Here is a 14,659-nt window from a genome sequence, read left to right as displayed (position 1 = left end):
TTATTGCATTGATTACATGAATAGTGTATCGACAAAATTCATATCTTAGCGTATCTGCTAAATCATATCTTATCGTATCTATTACCGTAAACTTTGCCTGACATATTCCGTAAATTCCTCCGTAATCTATGAAATCTTTTGATCTATATATATAGATATTCTATGTAGTTAGAATACCACCCGATAGCCAGAAAATCATTTCGTATCGAAAAAATCCTTTATCAAATCGTACGAAATGGAATTCATCATCAGTTCAAGTTCCTCGGATTCCGAAATGGAATCCCACTCAAGCTCCGAAAGTAGTGTGACTGGAATGGATCAACCAATCAGCCATCATCTATTCTGGATGAATTGGGGATGGGTTCGTAGCCTCCTTAATCATTGGAGACAAGAAGAAGGCGATCCTTTCCATCCACCACATTGCCCTCTTGGCAATGAACCTGAAGCACTTACTGGCGAACCTGTTCGAAACCCCATTTTCTCTCTCATTTCCAGAGTATCTCGTCATGATTATATACTACACCAAATTCTAGATTTTATTTATCCGCTCATCCGAACCGACAATCACCCCGGTGTAATAGAAGAAGTCAACGAGCTTCGCGCTCGGGTAGTGGCTTTGGAGAATATGGTGCAAAGGTTACAAACACCAGCAACAGCACCAGCAGCATAAACAGTACCACCATCACTAACACCAACAGTACCATCACCACCACCAATAACAACATCCACATCCCACACCGCAACATCACAATCTGTATCTCAAACATCAACGTCATACGCCCTGTAAATATCCAGGAATATCAACAACAACAAACGATGAAGTATTAATTCATAAACTTCATTAAAGAGATATCTCTGAGGCAGTTATGTAATCTCCAAAATCTTAGAGATTATTTAATTCTGACCGTAAATCGGATGAGTGAACGGAGATGGTAGAGTAGAAACTTTGATCGAAAATGGTGTACGATTTACAAGCTAGAATTGTTTTACCAACAGCATCAACAGGACCGTAACATCATCAACACAGTCAGTGCCGTCAGTATCGTCAGAATCAACAGCACCTGTAACATCACAAACTCTGTCAGTTCAAGAATCATTGTGGACATCCTTACGAATCAACAACAAATATATTGTATCAACGAGTTATGAAGTATTAACTCATTTCCAATTGAAAGATTTATATGTATATTTTATATGTATAAATTTTTAAACCATAATAAATCTTCCCGTACTAAGCTATTATGTGTGAATCTTAACTACTCAGTTAATTCATATTACAAATATGCAATGATGTACGTCCTTCATCTGCAACTTAACCATCGTTAATTACAATCTCTGTCTCAATTCAATAAAAATCCAATTCATAATAAATTAAGTGTATTATTCGAATATATGTTTGATTTTACACTTTCATCATCGATGTACTCGAACTTTTTCAAATAACATCATTCGTACCTTGCGAAGTTCACAATAATTTCACGAAAACCAACAAATAACAAAGTAATGATTCATTATTTCAATATTATTGAAGAAATACTTATGCAATTTATAAAGTTTTAGGGATTACTCAATTCTAGTTCCAACCGTAAAACAAATGAGTTTAATTTAATATTAACTCATTAAATCTATATTACATCTAAAGAAAATATACACATATATTTTCATAAAGACTGTAATAAACTTCTTTTGTACAAAATATTAATTGTGAAATTTTTTTTAACGGGTAGGTAATACCCGAGAGATATATAAATTCACAATTAATATATTACATTTTTCGAAACTGATTCAGCAATCATCAACTATACTCCCTACTTTAACAACAATATCCATTCTTTCATATAAATCAAAACAATCATACTCATTCAAATTCAATTACATATTCTGATTTTGAAATCGCATAATTCAATTCGAAATATAACCAGTATCATCACTCTTAGATTCCTATATCTTTCAAATCTATACTTTGACTTCAAAACTGTGTTAGAACATCATATGTATTAACGATTACAATACGTGCTCAAACCCTTCGAAATTCCTGAAGACACTTCAACTAAAGAACAATCGAGATGATGATCCAACCACATGTTACCCACAGTTATACACCTGAAAAACTCTCAAAACCCAAGTCATAGTTCGACACGTATCCGTGTTAGACCCTTTGGCATTTATCAGCTAAAATAACTTTTCAATTCCGTTTCAAAATAGACAGTTTTGTCACAGCTCCAGCAAGTCAACTTCGACTTCTCAATCAAAACAGTCTTATTATAACCTCGATAGATACGTTACCCTTTCGCCAACGTTACTGGGGAATCGTTTATATTCACCACATTAGCAATAAACTTACCAACAACTTCACTGATCTTTGACTTTCCAAAAAAAAAAATCATTATAATTATCGAAACCCTATCATATACTCATTCGTACCTTATAACAAGAATTTCCATACCAATTATTGAGAATCAGCAATCATTATTTTGAAACCTCGCAGCATGTCTACATCAACAATTACATATACACACAACGTCTACCTCCAAGACTTACATTCTTTGAATGAGAAATTTCTGAAAAACACCCAAAAATGCGAACCAGTTCTCGAAATTTTAAAAATGCTGATGAAGCAGCAAAAACTGTAAACGACCTTAACAGTAAAAAGTTGGATGATAAAGGATAGTATATTGGCAAAGCTCAGAAAAAGAGAAGCTTTGGAACTGAAAACGGATTGAGCAAAGTATGAAGGAGGCTGTGGACAAATCACAAAGGCTGAACCTGCCTTCAAAGAATCCAAATGATTCAGTACTTGCTGAAGCCATTAACAAATACCTTGCTCCTGACTCTAAACCCCTGCGGACAATATCCTTCATCATCCTCTGATATTAGACATTCTAAGATATCATCGTATCTTTCATTATAAATATCATCCATACTTCTGAAGATATTTTTATAATTATTCTTATCTGAAATCATTTACCTCTTCGCGCTATCTGTATTATATCATAAAAGAAACTATTTTAGTTTCTAAATTCTGAAACATTCGAGTTTAAAATAGGAATATTCTTGAAGAAGTGTTGGGAGCTGAAGCATGAGTTAGTATAATATAATGATACTTGATCAACGTGATTATATTACAGTAATTCATGCTGAGTTTCTAAATGGAACATGATGATTCACAGATCATAACATCATCATGTGCTATGTTACACGACTCTTGTATTCTCTTTGATCTCTAAATATCAAGAAAATATTTCTTGATGATTCGGCCTTTTCTGAGGTATTCTGGTAATTTGATAAGTCAAGATCGGGCCATTACCATTTCCTTCCTAGAACATTAACAATGTTCATTCTGAAATTTATATCTGCGAATTCTGGACCATTACAAGCGGTGCTTAATCGCAAGAAGAAGAAACAAAAGGACAAAGCTCCGAACTAGAAATGGGAGTATAAATCATAGCAAATAGAAGAGAGCATTAACTGTGGATGACAATGATTATAGAAGAAGCAAGGACTTTGAAATATAAGGGAAGATATAAAACCCAACAACAACCCAGAAATCACAAACCGTATATATCAATGCATATAGCAATATAAAGACATGGGAGAACTAAAAACACTATAAAACCAAGAGTATAGTAGAAGTAAATAGATTCTTCCGGAGGCAGATGAAAAAGAAGAGTGACAGATATGAAAGTGAGGAGTATATCAAGAATCAGCACTGGATGAAGCATATTGACAAATACTTTAAAATATGAGTTGAGAAGGTGTGAGTTGTAAGAAAACAAATGAGGTGGATTTATAGTGAAATATCCGACAGAGAAATCAAAATGGATTATCGCATTAATTCGAAGAGGATCATAATTTCCTTAATCGCCGAATAATCAAATCCAATATAGATTACAAAGATTTTCTTTTCGGAGATCAATCGTGATGACATCAAAAGATACGACGAATCACTATTATCTTATTTCATTCATTTACGATAACTTCACTCACACGCTTCGAGTAATTGAATTATTTTATCCATTCTTCTTGAACATGATAAAACTCTATAATCGTTATAATAACATTCTCATTGTTAGTAATGACGACCTCTATCAAATTTCGGGGACGAAATTTCTTTAACGGGTAGGTACTGTGACGACCCGGAAATTTCTGACCAAATTTAAAATTTAATCTTTATATTATTCCGACACGATAAGCAAAGTTTGTTAAGTTAAATCTCAAGAATTTTAAACTGTGTTCATACATTCATTATAACCTCGACCAAATTCCGAAGATTCACGAACCGTTATATATAAATAAATATGTATATGTATATATATATTATAACTTGAGAATATTAATAAAGTATTAAACGTATAATACTTTACACGAACGTATTTGTTTCAATATGATTTTCGACGAAATTAAAAAAATATATATATATATTAAATGATTGAATTATCAGAAACATTGAATTATGATTACAAGTCTCTGTTGAGAGGTCCACTATGATTTGAGAAAATCTATTCCTCTTAACGATATTCAGAATAATTTGTAAAGCTATTTATAAATAAAAACAAAAAGTGTCATTTATGAAAGTTAGACAAAAGTTAGTGGAGAATTGGTTATCATAATATTCTATTAATCTATTTTTAAACGTACAAAGACGTTTTCAGTTTAAAAAGAACTTTATTATTAAAATGTATATAACTATTATAAATATCTAGAATCACTTTTGACAACTCATTACTTAACCAGTATAATAAATATAACGATATTTATATTTTAATTCATTAAATATATATAACGATTTAAATTAATATTATATATTTTATACGCGTATTATATATACATAGTTTTTATACTTTTACTATACTTTAACTTTACCTTTACTTTACTTTTACTTTACTTTAACTTTAATAATTCACTTTAATAATTCATACTTTAATAATTCACTTTAATAATTCATACTTTAATAATTCACTTTAATAATTCATACTTTAATAATTCACTTTAATAATTCAAAAATCTATTATAAATAGAATTCAATAGGTTTCATTATTTCATAGAAACTTGAAAATATATTTCTCTAAACTCTCTCAATCGATTTATATATATATTATATATATATATATATATATATATATATATATATATATATATATATATATATATATATATATATATATATATATATATATATATATATATATATATATATATATATATATATATATATATATATATATATATATTTGCTCTGTGTTATTTCAAGATATTATTAGTATACATAAAAAATTACGACTGAGTGCTGTCCGAGTGATTTCAAAATAGTTTTTTTTTGAATGAGTCGAAGCTAAGGAAATTATGGGTTATAGCTATGGAGGTGATGGGTATGGTTCATGGGTATGCTCGTGAGGTCAATCTAGTGTTTATCATCTCCGTTGCGTCTACGTACTTTTCTGCAATATTGAATCTCAATATTGCTACGTTCGTGAATCCGAGGCCAACCTTGCACTTGTTAAATGACGTTATATGTATTTTTACTACGAAATACAGTATTGTGAGTTTCATTACTCCCTTTTTATATATATTTTTGGGCTGAGAATACATGCGCTGTTTTATAAATGTTTTACGAAATAGGCACAAGTACTAAAAATAATTCTATGTGGGTTTAAACCAGAAATATACCCTTAGCTTGGTAACATTAAACTACTTGTCTATGTACGGTAGGCGCGAATCCTAAAGATAGATCTATTGGGCCTGACAAACCCCATCCTGACTATGGGATGTTTTAGTACTTCGAGGTTATTTTAAACACACCTAATCTGGTGTACTTCAGAGGGTAAAACATGAGCGTTAAGGCTTGTTACCGGGTGCCTACAACTTATAGAATATTTTTAAACACTTGCGAGTGTACGGATATTTATGGAAACTGAAATCTTGTAGTCTATTACTATTACGAAAATGATTGATTATGATAAACTAATGAACTCACCAACCTTTTGGTTGACACTTTAAAGCATGTTTATTCTCAGGTATTAAAGAAATCTTCCGCTGTGCATTAGCTCATTTTAAGGATATTACCTGGAGTCATTCATGACATACTTTGAAAGACGTTGCATTCGAGTCGTTGAGTTCATCAAGATTAATATTAAGTCAATTATAGTTGGATGTAATATGAAATGGTATGCATGCCGTCAATTTTTGATGTAAAGAAAGTTTGTCTTTTAAAAACGAATGCAATGTTTGTAAAACGTATCATATAGAGGTCAAATACCTCGCGATGTAATCAACTATTGTGAATCGTTTATAATGTATATGAACGGGTCCTTTCATTTGATGTGTATATACCAATAGTAAATACGTATAGAAGCTGGGTATGATACGGGTACATATACCCTAGATATACGTATAGAAATTTTGAGGAAACGGAACGAGAATTCAAATATAGCTATCTTTTGTGAATATACTTATATTGTTTTATGTATTTAAGTCCTTAAAAAGTGATTAAATACATTATATATACGATACATGTATAAGCATTATAGATTATAAGTATATATATCAAAGAATGTTACGTATAGTTATCGTTTTGAAAATTTAAGTTAGTAGTTTCAAAATATACTTATAACTCATTGTCATTAGTACACAATGAGATGTTAAACCATCCTTAGATCATGTTAAATATATATAAATATATATATATATATACACAAACGTATAATTATCGTATGTTATATAGTTCGTGATATCATCGGTCATATTGGACGGTCAAACGTTGTGTAAAACTCTTTTCAAAAACACAAGTCTCAACAATTTGGATTTCTTATCATGTTGTTATGGTATAATTTATATAAATATTAATCTCATAAGTATAATTTGGTCGGAAAATTCCGGGTCATTACAGTACCTACCCGTTAAAGAAATTTCGTCCCCGAAATTTGATAGAGGTTGTTATGGATAACAATAAGAAGGTTTTCATGACAAATATAAGGTGATAATGGAGTTTTATCATCATTGAGTAATGTAGATAAAACGATTCGATTATGCGAAGAATATAAATGAGACTATCGTAAAAGAGTGAGATGAGTAAAATATATTCGTCTTAACCGATGACGTAGTTATGATTGATTTCCGGGATTTAAGGGATTTTAAGAGAATCTTACGTAATAAGATTTGGTTCTTTGGTGATTAAGGAAATCAGGATTTTCTTTGATTATATGCAATAATCTGTTTCGATTGCTCTGTCGGATATTTCACTATAAATTCACCCCTTCGTTTCCTTATTTTCCACGACTCACACCTTCTGTTCTTTCTCCCTTGATTCTTACTTTAAAGCATTCATCAATATGCTCCATCCAGTCCTGATTCTTGATATACTCCTAACTTTTATATCTGTCATTCTTCTTTTTCATCTACCACCAGAAGAATCTATTTACTTCTACTATACTCTTGTGTTTATAGTGTTTCTAATTCTCCCGTGTCTCTATATTGCTATCTGCATTGATATACACGGTTTGTAATTTCGAGGTTATTATCGAAGTTTATATTCTTCATTATTTTTCGGAGCTTCATGCTTTCGTTTTCTCTTCCCGAGTAATGGTCAGGAATTCGTAGATATGAAATTCAGAATGAACATAGCTAATGCTCTAAGAAGAAAATGGTAATAGAACGATTTTGATTTGTTAAATTACCAGAATACCCTGGAGAAGACCGAGTCATCTAGAAAAATATTCTCTTGATATGTTTAGAGATTAGATAGAATGTAAGAGTCGTGTAAATGGCACATGATGACGGTACTGTGAATCATCATGCTTCATTATAAACTCAGCATGACTTACTGTAATATAATGACGTTGATCAAGTGTCATTATATTATACTAATCCATGTTTCAGTTCCTAACACTACTTCAAAACATTCATATTTTAAACTTGAAGGTTTCAGAATTTAGAAACTAACACAGTTTCTTTTATGTTGCAGATATTACGGAGAGATAAATGATCTCAGATAAGAATAGTTGTGAAAATATCGCTAGAAATATGGAGGATATTTATAATAGAACATACGAGAATATCATAGAATTTCTAATATCAATGGATGATGAAGAAGATTTGTATGTGAAGGTTTAGAATGAGAAATAAGATATTTGCTAACGATTTCAGCAGGCACAGAATCATTTGGATTCTTTGAAGGCAAACTTATTCTTTGTGATTTGTCCACGGCTTTCTTCATAGTTTCACATAATCCGCTTTTCAGTACTAAATTTTCTATCGAGCATTCCTAATACTCCTTTCTTTATCATCAAACTTTTGGCCATTAAGATCATCTACAACATGCTGCTTCGTCAGCATTTTCAAAGTTAACTGATCTGGGTCATCGGTTATCAAACCGAGGTAGTTTCAGGAGAATTGTGTTTTTAGAATGATTAATCGCTGATGGTAATATTGTGGAATATAAAAGGTTCCCCAGTAACAATAAAGAGTACGCATATATATCGCGATTATAATAAAGTTGTTTCGGATGAAAAGTCGGAGTTGACTTGCTGGAGCTGTGACAAAATTAGCTACTTTGGAAAGGGATTGCAAAACGATCTTCGGTAATAACAATGTCAAAGGAACTAGAACAGATACGTGTCAAATGTTTACTCAGTTTCTGAGGTTTTTTTTCCAGATGCATAACTATATGCATCAATCTTTTCTTCCGTAGATGAAGTGCGGTTGGTTTATCCCCTCGATTGAGGTGTTTTTAAGAATCATGATATATTTGAACGCTGATTGTAATCGTCGAGATACAATGAGGTTTAAGATGAAATCAAGTGACAATCTTGAAGAAATGTTTAGTTTCATATGTTATAATCAATATTTTAATTCATTTTAATTGTCCAATGTCATTAGTCCACAGTCGATAGTCCACAGTAACAGTCCAATAATTCATATATATTTTAATATATAATATACGAATTAATTAATACGTGTCGTGACCCGTATACCTCTCAGACTCGATCACAACTCAAACTATATATATTATTGTAGAATCAACCTCAACCCTGTATAGAGAACTCGATCATTACTGCATATAGAGTATCTATGGTGATTCCAAATAATATATATAGATGCGTCGATATGATATGTCAAAATATTGTATACGTGTCCCGATATTTAAAGTGCGTAAAATAATTATAGAAATTAAATGACGATAAATAAAAGTGCGATAATTAAATTGCGATAAATAAACTGCGATAAATAAAATGTAATCAGTTAGCTAGGAACAGCTAGCTGGAACAGTTAGCGTGGATTCTTAACAAAATTTTTCATAGTTAATTTGTTTGTTTCTAACAGATTTTATTTTGTCATATGTTTTCTTCATATGCCACTTGTTGGATTCTGGGAAGTCAAAATCCAAATATGAAATTGAATGAAAATGGTTATTCTGCGGTGAACGGATACGTATATCGGTGGTTGTAAGTAGGATAGTAAATGACTGTTGAATCAGCTTCGACGAATGTACAATGTAACTTATTAAGATGAAATCTAATTATTCCTCGGGTATTACCTACCCGTTAAAAAAAAAAATTTCACCATTAATATTTTGTACAAAAGAACTTTTAATTACAATCTTTATGAAAACATATATACATATATATTTTCTTCAGATGAAATCATGAATTTAATGAGTTAATATGATATTAATCTCATTTGCTTTTCGGTTTGAGCTAGAATAAGAAATCTCTAAAACTTTTTGAAACCACATATTCTTCGCAGAATATCAATGAAGTTATGGATCAATACTTCATCGTTCATTATTGTTGGTACTCCTTGGTATCTATGGTGCGTATGATGTTGATGTTTGTGGGATAGATTATGATGTCGAGACGTGTGATGCGAATGTTGTTTGTTAGTGGTGATGATGGTATTATTGATGTTATTGATGGTGGTGCTGATTATGCTACTGGTGCTGCTGCTGGTGTTTGCAACCTTCGCACCATGTCCTCCAAAGCCGTCACGCGAGCGCGAAGTTCGTTAACTTCTGCTAATACACCGGGATGATTGGCGGTTGGAGCGAGCGAATGAACAAGATTTGTAATATGGGATAGTATATAATCGTGACGAGATACTCTAGAAATGAGAGAGAAAATGGTGTTTCGAATAGGTTCGCCGGTAAGTGCTTCAGGTTCATCGCCAAGAGGGCAATTTGGTGGATGGAATGGATCACCTTCTTCTTGTCTCCAGTGATTTAGTATATTACGAACCCATCCCCAATTCATCCAGAATATATGATGGGAAATTGGTTGATCCATTCCGATGACGCTGCTTTCGGAGCCCGAATGGAAATCCATATCGGCATAACTGTCGGAATCTGAAGAATTCGAACTAGATGCGGAATACATCTTGTATAATGAGGAAAATGAATTTTTGGTATGGAATAGATTATAGGAGTTAGATTTGGTACTCTTCAATACATAATTTACATATGTATATATAATACCAAAATCTCGTAAATTACGGAGAATCTTTGAAAAGATATCAGTCAAAGTTCGCAATAACAGATATGCTAAGATAAGAATTCGTCTATACACTATCAATGCAGTAGATGCAGTAAAACATGTCTAGACTTATGAATGATAAGCAGGTAATTTCCTAAGGATAATAAGCAGATGATTTCCGACTAGAAATGATAAGCAAAACTTTTGACATGTAGACACGGTCGAAGTCCAGACTCAGTAATGCATCCTAACAACTACTAGTTAGACACACTAATGCAAGACCTGGTTCGCTACGACCACCACTCTGATACCAACTGAAAGGACCCGTCCTAATCTACCTGGACGAAGTCATCAACATTTGGTCCCATTGCGATGATCGGCTCCAAGTATTGTCCTTATATTGAGAAAATGCACAGCGGAAGACATAATTCGTACCTGAGAATAAACATGCTTTAAAGTGTCAACCAAAAGGTTGGTGAGTTCATAGGTTTATCATAACAATCATTTCAATATGTTAATAGACCACAAGATTTCATAATCATAAACATAATACACTGCAAGTGTATGTAAAGCATTCTAAGTGGGTTGAGCACTTGGTAACCATACTTAACATTTAATCAACGTCGCATATTCCCTTTATTATGAAATCTCACTACACTGTACCAAGTGTAGTCACCAAAATGAAGTACTGTGCAACCGTTTAATACTGGTCGTCCAGTCCGGTTGGGGTTGTCAGGCCCGATAGATCTATCAACAGGATTCGCGTTTACAATACCCATGTAAATAGTAGTTACCAAGTTACAGGAAAATATGCCAGTGGTACAACTCAACGTAGAATATATTTTTAAGTACTTGTGTCTATTTTGTAAACATTTATAAAAGCAGCGCATGTATTCTCAGCCCAAAAATATATATTGCAAAAGCAATTAAAAAGGGAGCAAATGAAACTCACTTTTGCCTTGAAGGTATTTAATTCGACTTAGTCTCCGATAGATATCACGAACCTAACCATATATATAATATATCAACATATTTTCTTTTTAAGTAATCGTTACATATATATATATATATACTTTTAATACTTTTAATATTTTCTTAGTCCGTAGTTAGCAGTCCGATGTTAGTGGTCCACAATTAGTTGCTTAAATAAAATAAATAAAGACCCCATCGTATTCGTATTGATCAGAATTAATCTCGACCCATGGTACCATGTTGTCAAATGACGTGTTGCGTACATAAAGTACCGTGTTATCAAATGACGTGTTGCGTACAATCATGAGGTCTTATGATTAATCTTCTCGTGTTGTTTACGGGTGGTCCTGAAATATATAAAATCAAATCATAAGTAATTATATATAAAATATCATATTAATTAGAAAAGATATGATTAATTTACTTTTTCTCCAAATATTTTCGTAGCTAAACTAGCTTCAGATACCCAATCTTGTTTTAGTCGTAGTTTCTTCATTACAACTCCGTTTTTATTGGTTCAACTTGCTACTTCCTTGGATCGAGTCAAATTTTAAGAATATGAACTGAAAATACCTTAGTTTGTATTCGAAATCATAGGTTATAGGTCAAACTTTGGTGAAACTTATGAAAGTGATCATTTTCCATCATAAAAACAACATTTAATGATCATTTTTCTAAAAATACTTACACTTTGAGTTAAACTATGAAATTTTTATGTGTTAACATATTCATAAGAAATATAATTTTTTCAGAACATGAACTTCCAATTCAAAGTTCAAGATGGTTTTTAATTATCCAACTCAAAACAGCCCCTGGTTGCACTCCGACGACGTAGATTCAGTTTTTAAGATGTTCTTTGTAAAACCAAGTTATATCTTGTTAGGTTAGCATATCATTATGATATATTACAGGTTTTGAAGTGTTTTCAAAAGTTAAGTTAGAAGGATCTATTTAGTTTGCGAACAAGTTTGAAATCATTCAAACTATGTTCTTGTTGTTAAAATTTTATACCACAAAATAAGATAGTTATATGAATATGAATTGAATAAGATTATGAACAAGGTTACTACCTCAAGTTACTTGGACAAAGTTACTGCAAAAGATAAGAAATAATCTTGGAATCAAAGAGTGGTGGAGTTAGATCAAAAGGTTGGAAGTAAACTTCTTCAAATGGGTGGTTATTTTGATATGTTCTTGAAAGAGTTTTCTTATGGTGTTTAAGGCTTGTAATTGAAGCTAAATGATGGGGAAAATGCTTGGAGATGATCAAGTATGAAGTTAGGAGTATTTTGAGAGAGAAATGAGGGTGTAGGTATGAGAAAATGGAGTGAAGAAATGGTGTTCATTTATAAAAACGTTTTTAGTTTATAAAGAAAGAAAAGGATTCCTAATTTTGTTTTCTTACTAATAATTCATACTACTTGACAAATTCTAGTTACCTCATATCTAGGGCAGTAATAATGTTGATTAGGATGTTGATTTGATGTGTATATACCAATAGTAAATACGTATAGAAGCTGGGTATGATACGGGTACATATACCCTAGATATACGTATAGAAATTTTGAGGAAACGGAACGAGAATTCAAATATAGCTATCTTTTGTGAATATACTTATATTTTTTTTTATGTATTTAAGTCCTTAAAAAGTGATTAAATACATTATATATACGATACATGTATAAGCATTATAGATTATAAGTATATATATCAAAGAATGTTACGTATAGTTATCGTTTTGAAAATTTAAGTTAGTAGTTTCAAAATATACTTATAACTCATTGTCATTAGTACACAATGAGATGTTAAACCATCCTTAGATCATGTTAAATATATATAAATATATATATATATACACAAACGTATAATTATCGTATGTTAAATAGTTCGTGATATCATCGGTCATATTGGACGGTCAAACGTTGTGTAAAACTCTTTTCAAAAACACAAGTCTCAACAATTTGGATTTCTTATCATGTTGGTATGGTTTAATTTATATAAATATTAATCTCATAAGTATAATTTGGTCGGAAAATTTCGGGTCATTACAGAACCCATCCCCAATTCATCCAGAATAGATGATGGCTAACTGGTTGATCCATTCCGGTTACACTGTCTTCGGAATTCAGGTGAATATCCATATCGGAATAGCTGTCAGAATTTAAGGAATTTGAACTAGATACGGGATCCATCTTGTATAATTAGGGAGATGATTTTTGATATGAATTAGATTATAGAATTTAGTTTGGTATTCTTCAATACATAATTTACATATGTATATATAATACCAAATTCCATAAATCACGGAGAAATTTTCGGAAGATGTCAGGAAAAGTTTACAGTAACAGATACGCTAAGATATGAATTTTTGTCTATACACTATTTATGCAATAAATGCAGGAAAACGTGTCTAGACTTTAAGAATGATAAGCATGTAATTTTCGACAAGAAATAATAAGCAAAAATTTTAACATGCAGACACGGTCGAAGTCCAGACTTACTAATGCATCCTAACAACTATCAGTTAGACACACTCATGCAAGACCTGATTCGCTAGGACCAACGCTCTGATACCAACTGTGACGATCGCTCCAAATCCATATGGACGAACACGTCATTCATCGATTTCATTGCGAGGTATTTGACCTCTATATTATACGTTTTGTAAACATTGCATTCTTTTGAAAAGGCACACCATAAATGAATATTTAAATCAAAGGTTTTCGACATTTGATGATTTCTACATATAGACAATCACCGTAAATAATAGTTTACAATAGTACTTCCATTGACAATGCAGTCAAAATAAGATACACGGTGATGATTTGGTGAATGCAACGTTTCCTTGATAAACATGTCATGTAAGACTCCATGCACATAGCTTGTCTAACATATAAGCAAACAGCGGAAGACTTCTAGGGAACCTGAGAATAAACATGCTAACAAGTGTCAACACAAAGGTTGGTGAGTTCATAGTTTTAATGTTGCGCATAATCTGTATATAAAGGTAGATCACAAGATTTCAGTTGTTTCATCCAGAAACGTTTATCAAAAGATTCTACGAAATTGAGCACCCTGGTAACTAAACTTAACGTATATATAATTTATACCCTTTGTATAATCATCTTAATAATACACGCAAACCAACGTGTACGCTTCTCAAATAGCATACGTCCGTTAAAAGGCTAGTGCTCTAGCTCGGACGGGGATATCAAGCCCTATGG

This window comes from Rutidosis leptorrhynchoides, chromosome 1, assembly GCF_046630445.1.
Source record: "Rutidosis leptorrhynchoides isolate AG116_Rl617_1_P2 chromosome 1, CSIRO_AGI_Rlap_v1, whole genome shotgun sequence".
Lineage (NCBI taxonomy): Eukaryota > Viridiplantae > Streptophyta > Magnoliopsida > Asterales > Asteraceae > Rutidosis > Rutidosis leptorrhynchoides.
Note: the sequence above shows the minus strand (reverse complement) of the source record.